The sequence below is a fragment of the Equus przewalskii genome, chromosome 31 (genome assembly GCF_037783145.1).
Source record: "Equus przewalskii isolate Varuska chromosome 31, EquPr2, whole genome shotgun sequence".
Taxonomy (NCBI): Eukaryota; Metazoa; Chordata; class Mammalia; order Perissodactyla; family Equidae; genus Equus; species Equus przewalskii.
Genome location: NC_091861.1, coordinates 22427425 through 22437004, shown reverse-complemented (window position 1 = coordinate 22437004; position 9580 = coordinate 22427425). Strand labels below are relative to the sequence as shown.

The 9580-nt window shown below is 37.8% G+C and overlaps 1 long non-coding RNA gene across 1 annotated transcript in view; it reads right to left on the bottom strand.

Annotated features, from left to right (window-relative positions):
- Positions 1-7486: 7486 nt before the first annotated feature.
- LOC139080626 (uncharacterized) overlaps positions 7487-9580 on the bottom strand; it is a 66349-nt gene continuing 64255 nt past the window's right edge. The window contains exon 2 of the long non-coding RNA XR_011535274.1: positions 7487-9368. This is a non-coding gene — a long non-coding RNA (uncharacterized lncRNA). The remainder of the gene's footprint in view (positions 9369-9580) is intronic.

Below are 9580 nucleotides of genomic sequence, written 5' to 3'. Positions count from 1 at the left end.
ATGTTTGCCTTTTCTTCCTGTTGAGATTTTTGTAAGAATCAAATGAAATAATTTAGAAAGAGTGTTTTTATACATGTAACGTATTTATTTTTATCATTGAATAATTTTAATATATTTCAGTCATTTTGTTGTCACAATGATAGAGAAAAGTCTCCCCGTCCACTGTTCCTCTCTCTCTATTTTTCTCTCTTTTCCCTGGAAATAATGTTTTTTTCTTTCAGTGGTCACTATCCTCGGTCCTGGGGATAAGACAGTGAGTAATACATAGACCCTGCTTTAAAGACCTCTCTAACTATTGGGAATGGCAGAGAAAGCAAGCTATTCATGAAACTTTATGCTCTCCTTCCACAGTGGGGCACTGTCACTGGGAGGAAGCTGGCTAGTTGGGAACTACATTTCCCAGTCCCTCTTGCATTCAGATATGGCGCTGTGCAGGGCAAGGACAACGAGGGTGAGGCAAAATTTAAGGATGCACTCATTCTCAAGGTCTTGCTAATGCTGACCTTGCACTTATGGAATCCTGAGAGTGAGTGCAGCCTTAAATTTTGTGCATAGGTGGCTCACTTGCCTCACATGTGATTAGTTTTCACCAATAGAATGTAAACGGAAGTGATATGTTACTTCCTGACTGAGGTATTTAAGAAACAGGTGTGCCTTCTCCACTGTCTATACAGCAAGTGCATGCTTGACTTTTGAGAAATCGCCAAGCTGCTTTCCACAGTGTCTGTATCATTTTACATCCCCACCAGCAGTGTTAGGAAGTTCCAGTTTCTCCACATCTTTATCAACACTTGGTACAATCTTTTTAATTTAGCCATTCTAGTACGTGTGTAGGGGTATCTCATTGTGATTTTAATTTGCATTTCCCTAATGACTAATGATATTGACACTCCTCTTACATGATTTTCAATGTCCCTAATTTGGACCTCAACTTGGCTTTTTGTTGTTATTAGTTTGAAAATTATGCTTGCTGCTTCTAGGAAGCCATTTTTTGTGCTTTAATTCTTAAATTGTTTTTTAATTCTTCATTTTTAAGTTTGAGTCCTGTATCTGTTCCAGGAGGACCACTTTGCTAAGGGCTGTCTCTACCTTGAATATTCTTTTTCCCTCTCTCTAATTACTGGGTTCCTTCAGGAGTTCTGCAATTTTATTTTGTCTGATCATTAGGTTTCAGGTCCAGCTTCTGGAGTAGTCTAAGCAGAAGCAACATGGTTGAGAAGGGGGCGCTGTGGGCCTCATCCTTGGGGTCCGCAGGCCTAGAAGCAGGCAAAATGCCACTCTCCCAGCAAAGCAGCAAAGGGAAACCATTGTCCCAGAACCGTCCTAAACCCCATGGAGGAGAGACTCAGCTCCCTATTCAGTGCCTCCTCGCATTCTTATGCAAGGGGAGCAGACACACCATCCTATTTATGCCATCTGTGATTCCATCTTTCCTTTCATAACTAATACTGTACACTTTTCACCTCTCTCTTTTTCTCTGGGTCACAATTTCAAGGATTTTTGTCAGTTAGAAATTAATCTTTTCTGGGGCTGGCCACGTGGCCTAGTGGTTAAGTTCAGTGCATGCTGCTTCAGCAACCCATGTTCAGTTCCCGGGCATAGACCTATGCCACTCATCAACGGCCATGCTATGGTGGCAACCGACACACGAAATAGAGGAAGACTGGCACAGATGTTAGCTCAGGGCAAATCTTCCTCAGCAAAAGAAAAAAGAATTAATCAGTTCTTTGTTTTATTCAGGTAATTTTTTTCTACACTTTTGTTTCAATTTTCATTTGGCAGGAGTACTTCTTTGAGTATTTTTCACCAAAGGTATACATGGTGAAAATTCTCAACCTGTGCATTTCTAAATTGTCTTACATTCGCTTCTCTTGAGAATTTGAGGAATATCATGTATTCTCCTTGTAATTATGTCATTTGAAAACGATTTTCTGGTTTCCAACATTGCAGAAGAAAAGCCAGCAGCTGAGGTGATTCTATTTTCTATTGTAGTAAGATTCTTTATTCTTATGATGTTCTTGGAAATCAGAAAATTTACAAGAGTCTGTCTGTGTCTGTATCTGCATTAATTGTTTTTATCAACTAATAAGATCATTTGCGGGTTATCTCAGAAACAATTTCTCTTGTAATTCCTTGATTAAGGAACTCTTCCAAATCTTTCATTTCTTGCCTTATTAGTTAGGCAAATTTTTCAGGGTATATCCTCCAGAATCTATCTTTTCAGTTAATAATAAAAGACTATTTTCTTATTAAATATTTGCTTGTTTGTTTACTTATTTTTGTTCAAGGGCAAGGAAATGACTCCTGAAGTTGATCTTCTAAATCCCATTTAGTTTGCTGTCACTTTTTAAACATGATTTACAGGTTCAGTTAATTATTCTCTTTTGTTCATGGCATACTGTCATCACTGACTGTGCTAGATAGCCCCTCTCTCATTGAATTTGTTTCACTTTTGGTCCTAATTCCCCCTATTTATTCCTTTACCCCCTTAGACAACTAGTCTAAATTCTTTTGGGCATACCTTTTTATTATTCTGAACATTGTATTCTCCTTCTAAAACACTGTATTATTTCATGTGTATTGTTTTGTGTATATTTAACTTGCATAAATGGGATTTGTGCCATAGACTTTACTACCTTTCTTTCTTCTTTCGTAAAGCACTATGTTTTTAAGACAGGTCCGTGTTATTTTGTGTATTTCAGTCAATTGCTTCCAAAGTGTGCATCCACAACATTGTATTTATCAACACCACCAGCAATAGACACCATGGTTGCCCACAACTTCCTGCTTCTAAGGCTAATGCTGGGATAACAATCCTCCTGTGAGTTTCCTGTATGCCTCTGTGTGGGAATTTCCCTCACCTATATACCCAGGAGCACGATTGCTGGTCATAGAGTGTGCATGCACTTAATTTGACTAACTTCTGGCAGCTAACTCTCTAGAATGACTATTCTAGTCTACATCCCCAAGAGGATACATGAGGATTCCTACGTTCTAGCATCTTTTCCAACATTTAATATTGTTCTGCTTTATAATGTTTGCTAATCTGATGGCTGTAAAGTAATATGACTTTGTTGTCTTAATTTGCAATTCTCTAAATGAGTATATATTTGAGCACCTCTTCATCATAGTTAGAAATTTGGTTTTCCACTCTAAAAATCGCCTGTTTGCATCGCTTGTTCATTTTTCTATTGTTTTGCCTTTTTCTGGTTGACACATAAAATGGTTGAGAGCAATAAAAGGAAAACACCTAAATGAACTAAAATATACACCCGCATATCTAAACAGAATGTGAAAGATTCAAGAGAGCAATTGTACAACACCTCATGGCATCCATCCTTAAGAAAAAGAAGGACTTGATATTTAGGAGGAAAAAGTTTCATTTTAAAAGTGAAATTGCAAGTCAGGAAAAAAATTCCTGTTCTAAGCCCAATATTTAGATATATGAATCTTAGTGCTAGTTTTTGCTATCTGGATGAATGACCTCAGATCATCACAAAATTATTTGCTGGTGGGAAAATAAATCGAATTAAAACAAGTTATAGGCATATGACACCTGAGGTTATAGCATGCAGTATTTTACAGGATATTTGTACCTTTTAGGTTTGGAAATTAATGTTTCCAAAATACTATCATTTTAACATGTAATCAGTATAAAAACTATTACTGGTGTATTTTATATACTTTCTTTTTTCATACAAAGTCTCTAAAATTCAGCATCTACTTTATGCTTACAGCACATCTCAATTTGGACTAGGCCTATTTCAAAACAATATGGCTTGTGGCCACCATATTGGACAGAGCAAGTTTAGACCATGAAGCATTTTTTAGGCAATTTTAAGGACAGTGACCTTTGTCCTGGTAACATTGCCATGACATTGACTATTTCAAACATAGTATGTGTGGGGTGAGGGGATGGTAGTGACATGCTTAGATGTGTATTTTGAACAGATCACTAGCTACCCTGAGAACAGAGAGAACTGAACAGATTTGTGAGATATATAGGTGGTAAACTTGAGCTAAGATGGATTAAACACGGGGTTGTAACACAGATATCCCTCAGTTTCCTGAACAGAAATAAATGGAGAGAGTCAGTCATGGGAAGAGGATGGAAATCACTTCAACTTCGGACATTCCTGGTCTGCATTACTTTTAAAACATTTAAAAGAAGAGATAAAATTAGTGGCTGGCCAAATACGTTTGGGATTTAGAGGAGAACACTGGGCTAGAGAAATAATTTTATAATCAGTTGTCAGTGACGAGTGAAGCCATGGGCGTTCATAAAGTAGCCTAAGGAAAAAAGTATAGAGTAAGAAGTGCAGAAATGAAAGTTGACTTTAAAAAGAGTTTAAGTGTTTTGTATTGCTTTTTTGTCTTCAACTGCTTAATTGGAAGCATTCTCTTGAATTAGCATTCTCATTAAATCTCCTAGGATGGAAGCACATAACGCTGAGATGGAAGAAAGAATGAAGGACTTTGAAATGCCATTCTGTTCCCTTCCTTAATGGGGAAATACTGAATGTTTAGCATATGGCTGCTCTCTCCACTTCTTTCAAGAGTGATTGCTTGTAACTAGTCTCAGAATGTTCTCAAACAAACACAGAATAAATCTCTTAGCTAAGTGCTTTTTGCAGGCCAGGTTAGGAAGAATAAGAAATAAAAAAGGATTGAAAACAATGGAACTAAAAGGAAAACGATAGTTTTTTAATGAAAAGTATGCAAGAAATTAAAACATTATTAATGTTAGAGTGAATGGGGATGTTTATGCTTTTATTTTTTGGCAAACTGAAGTAAGTGAGCGAAACCCAGGCTGCTTAATTTCTGTAAATTTCACCAAATGTCATTCATTGATTCTTTTAAAATTATGAACTTCAATACTCCATAAAATGTGTATAAATCTAGATGAGATGATAGGGGACAGGACTAATGTCCAGATCCCCTAGGTTCCCTTCCTGGAGGTACACCATAAAGGTTGCATCCTGCCATAAGGATGCTTTGGGGAAATACCATCCTTAAGGCCATGTAATCTTTTCAATTTCGGCATCTTCCTAAAACCACCACTGCAGACCCTTTACTCTGTCCATAGTTGTTGTTGCTGTTATCAGTGAGTTTTGCTTGAGATAAAGATTTAAAAATACCTACCCTAAACCAGTTTATCGACAAAGAGAATATATTATTTCACATAACTGAAAATTCTAGCAACAGGACTGGCTTTAAACACAGCTTGATCAGTGGCTCAAAGAAAATGTCACCAGGACGTGATTTTCCTGTTTCTTATCATGGATGCCCCATTTTCAGATTATTCTCTCTACATGGGTGAGAGATTACAGGAGAGACTTCATATCCTCCCAGCTTCATTTCCACAGGAAGGAGTTAAGTCTTTCCCCAGAAATAACCAGAAAAACACGGTAGGATTGCTTGTCAGCGAGTAAGGTCTATCGGCATTTGAAATTTACAGAGGAACTGTTAAGACCTGTTTTATTATTTCTTCAATTTATAAAATCTTATTCTTATGCACTGAAACAATACTATAAGAAGGATATATAAGGGGCATGGCTTTATAACTTGTGCTGTGGACATATGAGCTTCTTATTAGAATACCTTCATTTGTCTCTTTAAGCATTGTATAGGGTAAAGGAAATTAGCAGTTTATTATAAATCTAGCACTGTGATATATGTGAGGTGTGGTCAAAATTTGATAATACTATTGTTCAGATTTGCCGAGAAAACGTAGCATCTGTATTTTTCCATAACTGATCTGATCTTTTGCTCACAACCATTTTTAGAAGAACAGAAACTTAAGTTTGCCAATTAATATTATCTCGGTATCTTCACACTTAAATAGTCTATGCTGTGAGTCAGTCAATTCAAAGTTCAATGCTTTCTCAGTGCTATTTTAGATACTTTCTTTTAAAAAAAAAAAAGACTTTTATTTTTGTAACTACTCAGTTTCTCTGACTTGCTTCCCTTCTTCCTAACCTTCTTAGACGTGGCATCTGAATGTATGGGGGGAGGGTCACTTACATAACCCTAAGCAGTGGGAAAGAGTGAATTTTGAATTCTTGAGTACTTTCTGGAATCTCAGTTGCTCCTGTTAAAAGGTTGTCTTTGTCTAGTCCCAGAAATAATGACAGTGAAGGCGTTATGGTCCTACTACCTGTCCTTTTAGATGTGAGCTAAGCCCACCCCAGTAGAGTGCATCACACATGGCATTTGCCTCCCATAAAGTCATAAAGTCAAGCAAGCAAGGCAGCCTCTTTGTCCTGACTCCAGCACCTCTGTAGCTGCTTAATGATGCACGGGAAACTGCATCTCCTGTCCAACATATGCTGGTCACAGGAAAGCAGGAAAACTGTCTCTGTTTCATCTACCTGGACACCACTGCTATATTACCAAACTCAAACTGATAAAGAACACATCTGTGGCCTCCTCCCAGTGTGCCACACAGACAGCATCATAATCCCTTTCTTCCGGATTTCCCCTCAAGTTACTGAAGATCCTCACTTCCCAGCCCCCATTCAAAGAACTTTGGCTTAGACATGTGTCATATGTATTTCTGCCTGCTTCCACTCAGTATTGCTACTTTACCCTTTCCTTGAATCCACCTGGCTAGAAAGCAATGAGCTCTCCACGTATTGTTTCTCTCTGGCAAGGATTTCTGTCATATCATGTTTTCCTTTTTCTTAGTTCATATTCAACCTTAAGAATAGTAAGGTCAACATTTCCATACTGAAAGAAACTTAATGATTATTCCATTTGACCCTCTTCGTAAAGAATCAAAAGAAGAGGGAATCTCTTCTTTCTTTCACTCAGGCTGAATTTCAAGCCCATTTTCATGAAGATGACTATAACAGATCAACAACCCCTTTGTTCTTCAGGTCAGAGGCTATGTATCTGTATGTATATCTCACACATGCATATACATGTAGCTTCTCATTTAATACTCATAACTTCCTTTGGAATCACTGTTCTAATTTTGCACAAAGGAAGCACAGAAAATTTGAGAATCTTGCTCAAGTTCCCCCATAGCTGACTTAAAACTAGAATTCTGAAACTCAAACCCAAAGTGGTTTCGTTTCCAAGTTGACTCTTTCTGTTCTAAAAGGCAGACTTTTCCAAGGAAAATGCACAGTTTATCCAATGACTTTTCCTCCCGAAATCCTTTGGAAGAATAGTTTGAAGACACCTAGCTAGAAATGAAATTTGACCCAAGGTACAGAGAAATGGTTATGTGCGAACTGTGCAGACTCTTGTGAGCACTCCAGTGGGTGGATGCCTCTGAAATGGGCCCCATGTCTAACCCAGAGAGGCCCGGGATGCCTGGTAAAGGCCTGGCCTGCAGAACCAGGTGATGGGCTCTTCCAAGTGTGTGTAGAATTCTACTCAGACTACCTCGCAGTTAAACCTTTCTCCCCCTAAAGCCAATGTTTTTCAAGTTGATATAATTCTCAAACGACCTTCATAATTTTGTCATATCTTGATTCGCTTACATTATTTAATTAATATTTTTATTCAAATAACTTTTACATTTGAACAAATTTATTTAAGACAAATTAAACATTCTATCACAAAGGGAAAGCTGGTAGCACTTACGATAAATAGAACATAACCATAAATATAAATACACAGAGAAGAACTAATGTTATTCCATTTGAAAAGCTTAAATTAAAAATTAAAGTAATAAAGCAAATTCTTAAAAGAAAATAATTGTTTCAATGAGAAGAATGCAGTTGTTTATAATCGGCAGTACATTTATATTTGTTTCATTGAAGATATGGTAGATAGTCCTATATTACTAAAAGTATTTGACTTTAAAATTTTGATCTTAACTAGCAATCTAACCTAGAGGAATTAGTGGATTTGCATCACACATCTGATGTTTCTCTGATCTTTTCCTGCACTCCTATGCACCCCCCCCCCACCACCAATTACCAAACCACTGAACTCTTTGCGTGCCTGAGTTCATGGCTAAAGTGAGGATCTTTCTCCTTCAAATGGGCACACCTCTCATTGCCCAGACCACACAAACACACCACAAGACGTCGCCTGAGCACAGCTCCTGTTTGGCTGCCTCACTGTGCTCCATTCCTACACACCGGAGTACATTTAGAGGATAGATTCTCGGTTAGATAAGAAACACAGAACTAATTTGGAATGGAAGACAGTATATATAAGTGAAAGACCCCCCCAGGGCCTTATCTGTGATAATCATTTCGCAAAACATATGTGTATCAAATCATCACATTGTATACTTGAAACTTATACAATGTTGTATGTCAATTATATCTCAATAAAGCTGGAAAAAGAGAAAAAATCTATAACAGGTATATAACTAATAAAATAGAATTAAAATATTGTTCATACCACACAAAATTATTTTGTCTATTAGCAGTGTTGTGCTTATCTCAACTAGAACCTACTGATCAAGATTGTCTGCTTAAGGACAATTAGTGTTTTCTTTTGGAGATGTGTGCATTTGTGTGTAGGGGTGGTGGTGGGGATAGGCAGTTGTGTTTGTGGATCAGTGTGTTTGTGTAACTAAATTGGTTCCACTTGAATCAGGAAGAATGTTTACCCTCTACCTTGCAGTGGTATATCGTAGATGTTGAAGGAAATAAAACTTGGCATAACAAAGCCCACCCTGGAATGTTCTTTCGGTGTGGAGTGCTACACCTCACTGTAGATGGTTCTGCTGCAGCCAGTGTTCCCTCACTCATCCTCCCATGTTCTTCTTCCCTTCTTCCCATTCCCTACCCCATGACTACAGAGTAGGTAAACTGAGCCATCTTGACCTCAGAACACATAACACTGGTGGCTGGGAAGAAGAAATAAAATGGATCCTAGCCCAAGGCCAAAAGCTGAGGATAGGGTTTTTCTCCTGGATCAAGTGAGGGAAAAACTTGAGGAGAAATGAGACTTAATTAGCAGATGCCTATGAGGGGTACAACCTACGAAGGACTTAACACGCCTTTCATTTGAACTACTCTTATATGTAATATACGTGCTTTTATACACGCTTATTAGTTATAACATGCTTTTGCTTGAACTACTCTTATATGTAATATACAGTCTGGACAAATCTTCCACTCCTAGGTTGCAACTTTTAAAAATTATTCACCAAGTTTTCAGTAAAACTGAATACTCCTGAACTATTGTAGAGAATTGAAGTCTATCAAAGCAAATGTGGCCTGGCCCACATTCAATCATCTGCCAATGCCGTCATGGAGAAACCAAGGGAATTACAGTCCAGGAGTCCAACACAAGTCCAGGAGAACTGGGAAGGGTGGAGAATAGCTTGTGACAACAACATGTAGCCGCCTGCTGCTCACGTGGTGCCCATACGTTCCATCCATAAAGGATGAGAGATCCTGGAAGAAGAAGATAGTTGTTGGAATGACAAGAGGTTTCCATGGTGGTCCTTATAACCTACCTTTTAAGTTTAGAGTGTTATATAGCTGCTTTGGCTATTATCTTTTTCTTTTCAGAAACAAATTATAATCTGTGTTCTCTTCCAGGTCAAACGTGTTAACTCACATTTGATTAGTCTTTTTCTCTGTGTCTAAGTTTATATATTCTATTT